This window comes from Boleophthalmus pectinirostris, unplaced genomic scaffold, assembly GCF_026225935.1.
Source record: "Boleophthalmus pectinirostris isolate CB_2022bp ecotype Guang Dong unplaced genomic scaffold, ASM2622593v1 HiC_scaffold_9, whole genome shotgun sequence".
NCBI lineage: Eukaryota > Metazoa > Chordata > Actinopteri > Gobiiformes > Gobiidae > Boleophthalmus > Boleophthalmus pectinirostris.
Genome location: NW_026571541.1, coordinates 34,938,278 through 34,948,277, shown reverse-complemented (window position 1 = coordinate 34,948,277; position 10,000 = coordinate 34,938,278). Strand labels below are relative to the sequence as shown.

Sequence of the window (10,000 nt, the reverse complement as noted above, 5' to 3'; positions counted from 1 at the left end):
GTAGTAGTGCAGTGGTATTAGCAGTAGCAGAATGTGTGGACGTGATGAGGAGGAGGAGGAGGAGAGGAGGAAGAGGAGGAGGAGGGGTAGAACTCTTCACCTCTGCTGTAGAAATTGATCTTGACAGAATGCATATAAACCAGAGGCGGCTGCTGTTAGCCCAGTGCCACTCAGCGCTCCCCGAGATGTGTGGAGACAGGACTCCCATCATTCACCGGGGTTATGACCTCGCTGTAAATGGCCTGACGAGAGAGAGAGAGAGAGGAGAGGGAGGGAGGGAGGGAGGAGGGAAAGAGGGAGGGATGGAGGGATAGAGGAGGAGGAGGAGGGGGGTGATGAATAAGATCATGAAGAGCCACAGGATGCAATGACCGCGCTGGAGCAGGCGACGAGAGCAGGAGGAGGAGGGAGAGAGACACGTCAGGAGGGTTTAAAGCTCTATTCTGGAGTATTTACAAAAATACACTGTTTATTTTGGTGTGTTTATTGGTTATTTATGTGTAAAATGTGCTGATTTCTCACTCAGATGGAAGAAAATCTCAGTATATTTTTATAAGAACAAACCAAAAAAAGAAAGATCAGTTGTGTTTTCTAGCTCCAAGTTTAGACAAATTATTTAAGATATATTATGTGATTCTGTTTGGGGGGTTTTAAAGCTCTATTCTGGATTATTTACGAAAAATACATTGTTTATTTTGGTGTGTTTATTGGTTATTTATGTGTAAAATGTGCAAATTTCTCACTCAGATGGAAGAAAAAAGCCAATATTTTATAAGAACAAACCAAAAAAAGAAAGATCGTGATTATGTTCAGGGGGGTTTAAAGCTCTATTCTGGAGTTATTTTCTAAAATACATTGTTTATTTTTGTGTGTTTATTGGTTATTTATGTGTAAAATGTGCTGATTTGTCACTCAGATCGAAGAAAAAACTTTATATGTTTATAAGAACAAACCAAAAAAAGAAAGATCGTGACTCTGTTCAGGAGGGTTTAAAGCTCTATTCTGGAGTATTTCCTAAAATACATTGTTTATTTTTGTGTGTTTATAGATTATTTGTATGTAAAATGTGCTGATTTCTCACTCGGGTAGAAGAAAAAGTTGTATTTTATAAGAACAAACCAAAAAAAAAGATCAGTTCTATTTTGTAGCTGTATGTTCTTGCAAATTATTAAAGATATAGTATGTATTTCATGTTCTTGTTATTTTAATTTAATTTATTTATTATTTATTATTTATTATTATTATTATTATTATTATTATTATTATTATTATTTTTTTTTATTTTTTTTTATTATTATTATTATTATTTTATTTATTTTTTTATGTGTATGCCTTGTTTAGTGACAAAGTGACATACTGTGTAACTGATATACTGTGGAACTTTCTGGAGGTGGCACTTCGTCACCATAGAAGTTTAAAACAATATCTTAGAATCATTGTCCGTGCTAAAAAAAAAATATATATATTATTTCCATGGAAACAGGAGGAGGCAGGTTTGTGGAAATGCGAGCGCGCTCAGCGTAAGGACACATTGAGTTTTAGGAGCTGATGCACCAAAAGTGTGACCAGTGTTTCCCTTTTGCTCTGATGGTGATGATGAAGCGTCAGAGCAGCAGTCGTGTTTCTTCAGCTGAAACACTTTTCATGTGTTTACATTTGCACACACAGATGATGTTTCATATCATCATCATATATATTTACTCTTTTGATACGTACAACTGTAATGAAATAAAAGCTACTGGTTTGAATCTAATCCAGAGTCTTGTTGTAGTTATGGCAGCGCAAAAGTTTGATATAATCTCAGGTTAATGTACGGGTGCGGTCCTGTCCTGTCCTGCGCGGGTGCGAGTCTCCAAAAATGGACCGGTGCAGGACTCTGCGCTGTCGGACTCCATTACGGAATAAATGAATCTTCGGTTCGTTACATAAAGAAGGAGGAAAATAACAAAAAGACGACAGCAGCGATAAGTTTTAAGTGTGAGAAAAGTGAATAAAGTGTGTGCTGAGGGGTTTTACACACTTAAAACAGATAGAATCATTGTAAAATATCAAGTTGACTACTTTTTCGCGGGTTATTTTTAGAACGTAATCACTGTATTTACTGCTATTTTATGATTTTTATGGTTTGGCTTTTATTCGATTTGACTGGTTTTACTGTTTTCGGACTAGAACGACCAAATTTTATCAGTTTACTTTTTCGTTATCTTCGTTTTAAATCCTTTACATCAGGGGTGCTCAATACGTCGATCGCGATCTACCAGTCGATCGCCAAGGTCGTGTGGGTAGATCGCCGTGTCTCGTCTCAGGACTCGTGTTTGGACTCGGTCTTGTCTCTCACTCGAGGTCTGACACTCAACAAGTGTGATCATATTTCATTCCGGCCGCTGCTGTTGGTAATAAACTTGTAGCGGGTGCAGGAGCGTGTGGGGCGTCTCAGTGCAGCCTGTGCGCTCATTTGAAACCCGCGGAGACTCTACGGCGCATCACAAACACACACGCTCCCTATGCACGGCTCGTCTGCGACAGCGTGTGCCCTCGTGTACCAGCGTGCATCACAGGGCAGGTTCAACTTCCTAAACATCCTACCTGTCCACCTGCCTCACGTCAGCACGCCGCCCCTCGCCTTTTCACGCTCTCGCTCCTTCCTGCGTACAGCGAACACAAGCCCCTCCCACAGTGCGGCTGATTAGAAGAGCAAGACCAAACGTGAAGCAAAAACCAGTCTAAATTTGTGTTCCAGTGTTGGCACAAAGCAGGTCTACAGCATAGAGCGGATCTACAGAACAGACCTACTGCCACATTTGGCTGAAGTTTGTCTAACAAAAGTGACAAATGCATCTGTGTTTGTCACGATGTGCGTTTGGTTTGGTAAACGTGCAGAGGCTGGTAAATATCACTGCAAAACCAGAAAAGAATGAAACTCCAGTTTGGAACTTTAAAAAAACAGGTTTAAAAAATCTTCCTTCACTTTTTTCACAGTTTTGTGTAAAGTGCCAGAGGAAGTTCTCTTAAAGAAGAGGTTCTCAAACTGTGGGTGAGGGTCCAAAAAAGGGGCACAGAGTGTTTCAGTGCAGTTTGTTTGGCTTTGTATTAGGTAGATCTTTATGACTTGATCAGTTTTGTAAGTAGCTCACATGCTGAAAAAGTGTGAACACCTCTGGTTTAGAAGCTGCATTTTCAGATGTTTGCACGTTTAAACTGATCGAGCTTCGTGTATCCGTCGACGCCGCCTTGTTTTGATCACTTCACATCACAGCAGCACGAACTCACTCATGCGGAATTAGCCCCGTTTTCCCCTCCCCCCCATCCTCCCCGTCCTCCCGTCCTCCCGTCCTCCCGTCCTCCCGTCCTCCCGTCCTCCCGTCCTCCCCCTCCCCGTCCTCCCCGTCCTCCCGTCCTCCCCGTCCTCCCGTCCTCCCGTCCCCCGTCCTCCCCTCCCGTCCTCCCCGTCCTCCCGTCCTCCCCGTCCTCCCGTCCTCCCGTCCTCCCGTCCTCCCGTCCTCCCGTCCTCCTCGTCCTCCCGTCCTCGTCCTCCGTCCTCCCGTCCTCCCCGTCCTCCCGTCCTCCTCCTCAAACCGTCCCTCGGTCCGGTCAAACACCGGGGTCAGACCTCTTTTCTGTCTCTGGTCTGGCCCTCGTCCTGCTGCCCGCACTATCATTACATCCACCGCTCGCTGCCAACAAACACAGAGAAAGGAAAGAAGAGCAGAGGGGGGAGGAGGACTTTGGCAGGGGGTTCGGAAAGAGAGAGACGACGAGGAGGGAGGGAGGGAGGGAGGGAGGAGGAAGGGCCCGGGGTCAAACGAGAGGGTGAGGGAGGGTGTCACTGTCCTTGGCTGCTGTTAACCTGGTCAATTAAATTCACATTGAGGAGAAATGATTTGCAAATGATACACAAACAGAGAGAGAAAGAGCGAAGAGGCCGATCAGGACGTATGGAGGGTTAATGACCAGAAGTGGGGTCGAAACGGGCCGACGTTTCCTGAACTGTGAGAGGAGAGAGTTGGAAAAAAGCAAAAGCATCAATGTTTGAAAGTAAGAAATGTCAAACCTTGACCCAAAAACGGTTTTGTTCAAGGTTTCACGATACTAAAATTTCAAACTTGATTTCAATTTAAGGACTAGGAAAAAAAACCAGACTATCAGGACTAAACAGACTAAAGACCAGGACTAAAACCTAAACCAGGATAAACCAGACTAAACTAGAGGACTAACTAAACAGGACTAAACCCAGGACTAAAATCAGGACTAAAACCAGGTAAACCAGGTCTAAACCAGGACCTAAACAGGACTAAACCAGGACTAAATCAAGATAAAACCAGGTAAAATACTAAACCAGGACTAAAACAAAACTAAACCAGAAAAACAGGACTAAACAGAACTAAACCAAGACTAAACCAGGATGAAACCAGAGCTTAACCAGGACTAAACTAGGCCTAAACCAGGTCTTAACCAGGGCTAAAATCAAGTCTAAAATCATAACTAAACCAGGACTAAATCTGAACTAAAACAGGACTAAACCAGGACTAAACATGACTAAAATCAAGATTAAAACCAGGTCTAAAATAGGACTAAACAAAAACAGGACTAAACCAGGACTAACCAGGACTAACAGACAAATCAGATTAAAAACAGGTCTAAAATAGGACTAAACCAGGAAAAACAAAACAAACCAGAAAGAAACCAGGACTAAAACCAAGACTAAACCAGGATAAACCAGGACTAAACCAGGACTAAAATCAGGACTAAAACCAGGTCTAAACCAGGTCTAAACCAGGACTAAAACAGGACTGAAAACAGGACTGAACCAGGACTAAACCAGGACTAAAACCTAGGACTAAAACCAGGACTAAACAGGACTAAAATCAGGATTAACAAAAAGCTAAACCAGGATAAACCAGAGTTTAACCAGGACTAAAACTAGGCCTAAACCAGGTCTTAACCAGGGCTAAAATCAGGACTAAACTAGGACTACACAACTAAAACCAGGTCTAAACCAGGTTGAACTAAACAGGACTAAACCAGGACTAAAACATGACTAAAATCAAGATTAAAACCAGGTCTAAAATAGGACTAAACCAAGACTAAAACAAAACTAAACCAGAGGCAAAACAGGACTAAACCAGAACTAAACCAAGACTAAACCAGGATGAAACCAGAGCTTAACCAGGACTAAACTAGGCCTAAACCAGGTCTTAACCAGGGCTAAAATCAAGTCTAAAATCAAAAAACCAGACTAACTGAACTAAAACAGAACTAAACCAGGACTAAACATGGACTAAAATCAAGATTAAAACCAGGTCTTAAAATAGGACTAAAACCAGGACTAAAACAGGACTAAAACCAGGACTAAACCAGGACTAACCATGACTAAAATCAAGATTAAAACCAGGTCTAAAATAGGACTAAAACCAGGACTAAAACAAAACTAAACCAGGGCAAAAAAGGACTAAAACTAAACCAAGACTAAACCAGGTTAAACCAGGACTAAACCCAGGACTAAAATCAGGACTAAAACCAGGTCTAAACCAGGTCTAAACCAGGACTAAAACAGGACTGAAACAGGACTGAACCAGGACTAAAAGGACTAAACTAGGACTAAAACCAGGACTAACCAGGACTAAAATCAGGATTAAAACAAGACTAAACCAGGATGAAACCAGAGCTTAACCAGGACTAAACTAGGCCTAAACCAGGTCTTAACCAGGGCTAAAATCAGGACTAAACTAGGACTACACCAGGACTAAAACCGGGTCTAAACCAGGTCTAAAACAGGACTAAAACCAAGATTAAAACCAGGTCTAAAATAGGACTAAACCAGGACTAAAACAAAACAGGAAACAGGACTTGAAAAACCAAGACTAAACCAGGATGAAACCAGAGCTTAACCAGGACTAAACTAGGCCTAAACCAGGTCTTAACCAGGGCTAAAATCAAGGACTAAAACTACAGACTAAAACCAGGACTAAATCTGGACCTAAACAGGACTAAACCAGGACTAAACATGGACTAAAAATCAAGATTAAACCAGGTCCTAAATAGGACTAAACCAGGACTAAACCGGATCTAAACCAGGTCTAAACGTGGACTAAAACAGGACTAAACCAGGACTAAACATGACTAAAATCAAGATTAAAACCAGGTCTAAAATAGGACTAAACCAGGACTAAAACAAAACTAAACCAGAGGCAAAACAGGACTAAACCAGAACTAAACCAAGACTAAACCAGGATGAAACCAGAGCTTAACCAGGACTAAACTAGGCCTAAACCAGGTCTTAACCAGGGCTAAAATCAAGTCTAAAATCACAACTAAACCAGGACTAAATCTGAACTAAAACAGGACTAAACCAGGACTAATCTTGGACTTGATAGAGAGGGACAAGTGGGTAGACGGTGTGTCCCTCCTCTCATCTGTAACTGTAAACGTTAAAACATAAAGTAGCTCATTTCGATAAGGCTCTGAAGGGGAGTGAGTCAGCGCTGAGAGCACTCAAATAAAACTTATCAAAAATCTTAATACTTTTGGAACTATAGCATTTTCAAAACAATAAATAGTAACACGGTGATCTAAATATGTTATGTTTTAGCAGATAATACTTGGGGATGTAATAATAACCGAAATATCGTGATATCGTATCGTCAGAGGTCCAAAAATAATATCGAGAGATCAGTCAGAATGGTCAGAATATATCGAATTATAAGTTTCTTTGCTTAAATGCGTTGTTCTTTCGTAGGAACAGCTTATAAACATCAGGAACTACATTTCCCATGATTCATTTCAGCGCAGACAACATGAAGAAATATGTTTATTACTTGAATTCTTGGGATTACGATGAAAATAATTTGCACTAAAATCTTGTCAAGGTATTTTAAAAGCAGAAAAGTGTCCCGTCACTCCAAAATATCGTATCGTGAGAGGCATTTCGTGATAATATCGTATCGAGAGATTTGGATATCGTGACATCCCTCGTCATTTGGTGCTTGTTTTTAATCCGTGTGTCATTTGTTCATTTGTTTTTCAAAATAAAACCAAAAATAAGAAAATAAAAAAACAACTATTTTCTTCATTATTTGTCTCTAAAACCAAATTTATTTTTTATTTTTTTCAATTTTGGGTTGAAATGAAAAATGGAAAAACAGATATCGGACGCTTCTTGTTTCCGTGACTTAAACTGCGATGCTGGACCGAACCAGGACTAGACCAGGACTGAATCAGGTCCGGGACCAGCCTGGAACCAGACCGGGACTGAGACCAGAATTGAGACCGAGAACAGGACCAGGACTGAGGCCAGGACCAGACCGTGATTGAGACCGGGACTGAGATCGGGAACAGGAACAAGGACTGAGACCAGGACTGAACCAGGTCCCAGGACCCAGGACCAGGACCAGACCGGAACCAGACCGGGACTGAGACCAGGACTGAGATTGGGACCAGACCAGGAATGAAAACGGTTTAGTCCTTGTTTAGGTCTGGTTTATTCTTGTTTTAGACCCGGTCTCAGTCCTGGTTCTGGTCTTGGTCTGGTCCCGGATTCAGTCCTCATCTGGTCCCGGTCTGGTCCCAGTCTCAGTTCTGGTCTCAATCACAGTCTGGTCCCGGATTCCGTCCTGGTTTGGTCCTGGTCTGGTCCCGGTCTCAGTCCTGGTCCTGTTCCTGGTCTCATTCATGGTCTCAGCTCTGGTCTGGTCCCAGTCTCAGTCCCAGTTTCAATCCCGGTCTGCTTCTGGACCACTTTTAGTCCTGGTTCAGTCCGAAATCGCAGTTTAAATCATGGAAACGGGAAATGGCTTTGATTTTGGAAACAAATAATGAAGTAAATTGCGAAAATTACGAAAGCTGCTCATTTTCTAATCTGACACTTACAAAGCCTGTCATGTCTGTCACCTGGTCTCAGGCCCTGGTCTGGTCCCCCGGTCTCAGTCACTGGTCTAGGTCTCAATCAGGTCTGGTCCCGGTCTCAGTCAGTCTGGTCTCCGGTCTCAATCATGGTCTGGTCCCGGTCTCAATCGTCTGATCGGTCTGTCTTCTCAGGTCTCCCGGTCTCAGTCATGGTCTAGGTCCCGGTCTCAATCATGGTCTGGTCCCGGTCTCAGTCTATCTGGTCCCCGGTCTCAATCATGGTCTGGTCCCGGTCTCAGTCATGGTCTAGTCCCGGTCTCAGGTCATCTGGTCTGGTCCCGGTCTCAGTCATGGTCTAGGTCCCGGTCTCAATCATGGTCTCCCGGTCTCAATCATGGTCTGGTCCCGGTCTCAATCACAATCTGGTCCCGGTCTCAGTCCCGGTCTCCCGTCTCAATCACAGTCTGGTCCCGGTCTGGTCCTGGTCCTGTTCCCGGTCCCGGTCTCATTCCTGGGCTCAGCTCAGGTCTGTTCCCGGTCTCAGTCCCGGTTTCAATCCCGGTCTGCTTCCGGACCATTTTTAGTTCTGGTTTAGTCCGAAATCGTAGTTTAAGTCACAGAAACGGGAAACGGCTTTGATTTTGGAGACAAATAATGAAGTAAATCGTTGTTTTTTCGATTTCTTATTTTTTCTGTTTTATTTTGAAAGACGAACAAACTAACGACACACAGATTGTTTTGGTAGTTTCACCTTCAGTTCTGCGTCTTTCGAGAGTCTGGACTCCATTAACCGCGTTATTATTTCACAAACAGACTCTCTGCTGCTCGTCGTCTCAGCGCCGCGTCGCAAACGGTCGCGTTACGAAAGCTGCTAATTTTCTAATCTGACACTTACAAAGCCTGTGCTGCACGGTGGTGCAGTCCCGGTCTGGTCTGGTACTGGTCTCAATCCCGGTCTGGTACTGGGTCTCTCAGTTCTAGTCTCATCATGTCTGGTACCAGTCTCAGTCCCGGTCTGGTACTGGTCTCAGTTCTAGTCTCCAATCACGGTCTGGTCCCGGTCTCAGTCCTGGTTCTGGTTCTCGGCCTGGTCTGTCTCAGATTCAGTCCTCGTCTGGTCCTGTCTGGTCCCGGTCTCACTCCCAGTCTCCGATCTCAATCACAGTCTGGTCCCGGTCTCAGTCACGGTCTCAGTCACCGGTCTCAGTGGTCCCGGTCTCAGTCACTAGTGGTCTAGGTCCCGGTCTCAGTCATGGTCTGGTCCCGGTCTAGTCCAGTTCTAGTCCCGTCTCATGTTCTAGTCCCGGTCTCAATCAGTCTGGTCCCGGTCTGGTCCTGGTCCTGTTCCCGGTCCCGGTCTCATTCCTGGGTTCAGCTCAGGTCTGTTCCCGGTCTCAGTCCCGGTTTCAATCCCGGTCTGCTTCCGGACCATTTTTAGTTCTGGTTTAGTCCGAAATCGTAGTTTAAGTCACAGAAACGGCTTTGATTTTGGAGACAAATAATGAAGTAAATCGTTCGGTTTTATTTTGAAAAACAAATGTTCGTAGTTTCACTTTCAGTTCTGCGTCTTTCGAGAGTCTGGACTCCATTAACCGCGTTATTATTTCACAAACAGACTCTCTGCTGCTCGTCGTCTCAGCGCCGCGTCGCAAACGGTCGCGTTACGAAAAGCTGCTAATTTTCTAATCTGACACTTACAAAGCCTGTCATGCTCCGTAAATCTGAAATATGCCCCTTCTGCATCTGCCCCGGGTCCCTCCACACCGGCGGGGGGGGGGGGGGGGAGAGCAGACTGCGGGCCCCTTCTGGCCCTCCTCCCCGGGCCCAGAGGGACTCGCCGCCCCCCCTCCTCCCGGTCCTTCCTTCCTTCCTTCCTTCCTCCTCCTCGTCGTCGTCGCTCTCCCCTCCAACCATTCTGTCCTCTTTACAACTTTACAAAATAGGCTTTTAATTTAGCTGGGCGGCTGGGGCGCGCGGGTCCCGCCAGCATCAATCACGGCGAGGAGGGCGAGGAGTCCGGGCGGGGGGTCCCTTGGGTGCTCTCAGATACCGCGATGCTCCTACACGCACGCGGGGAGAGGGGGGGGGGGACCTTATAACCTTATCGCGAGGCCAGAACGCAGTCTTTTAGTGCAAACCAAGCCCCCTTCCTCTCCTC

General features: G+C 44.6%; 1 pseudogene; it reads right to left on the bottom strand.

Moving 5' to 3' along the window:
- LOC129412621 (integumentary mucin C.1-like) overlaps positions 1-9,756 on the bottom strand; it is an 11,572-nt pseudogene extending 1,816 nt beyond the window's left edge.
- Between the last annotated feature and the right edge of the window lie 244 nt (positions 9,757-10,000).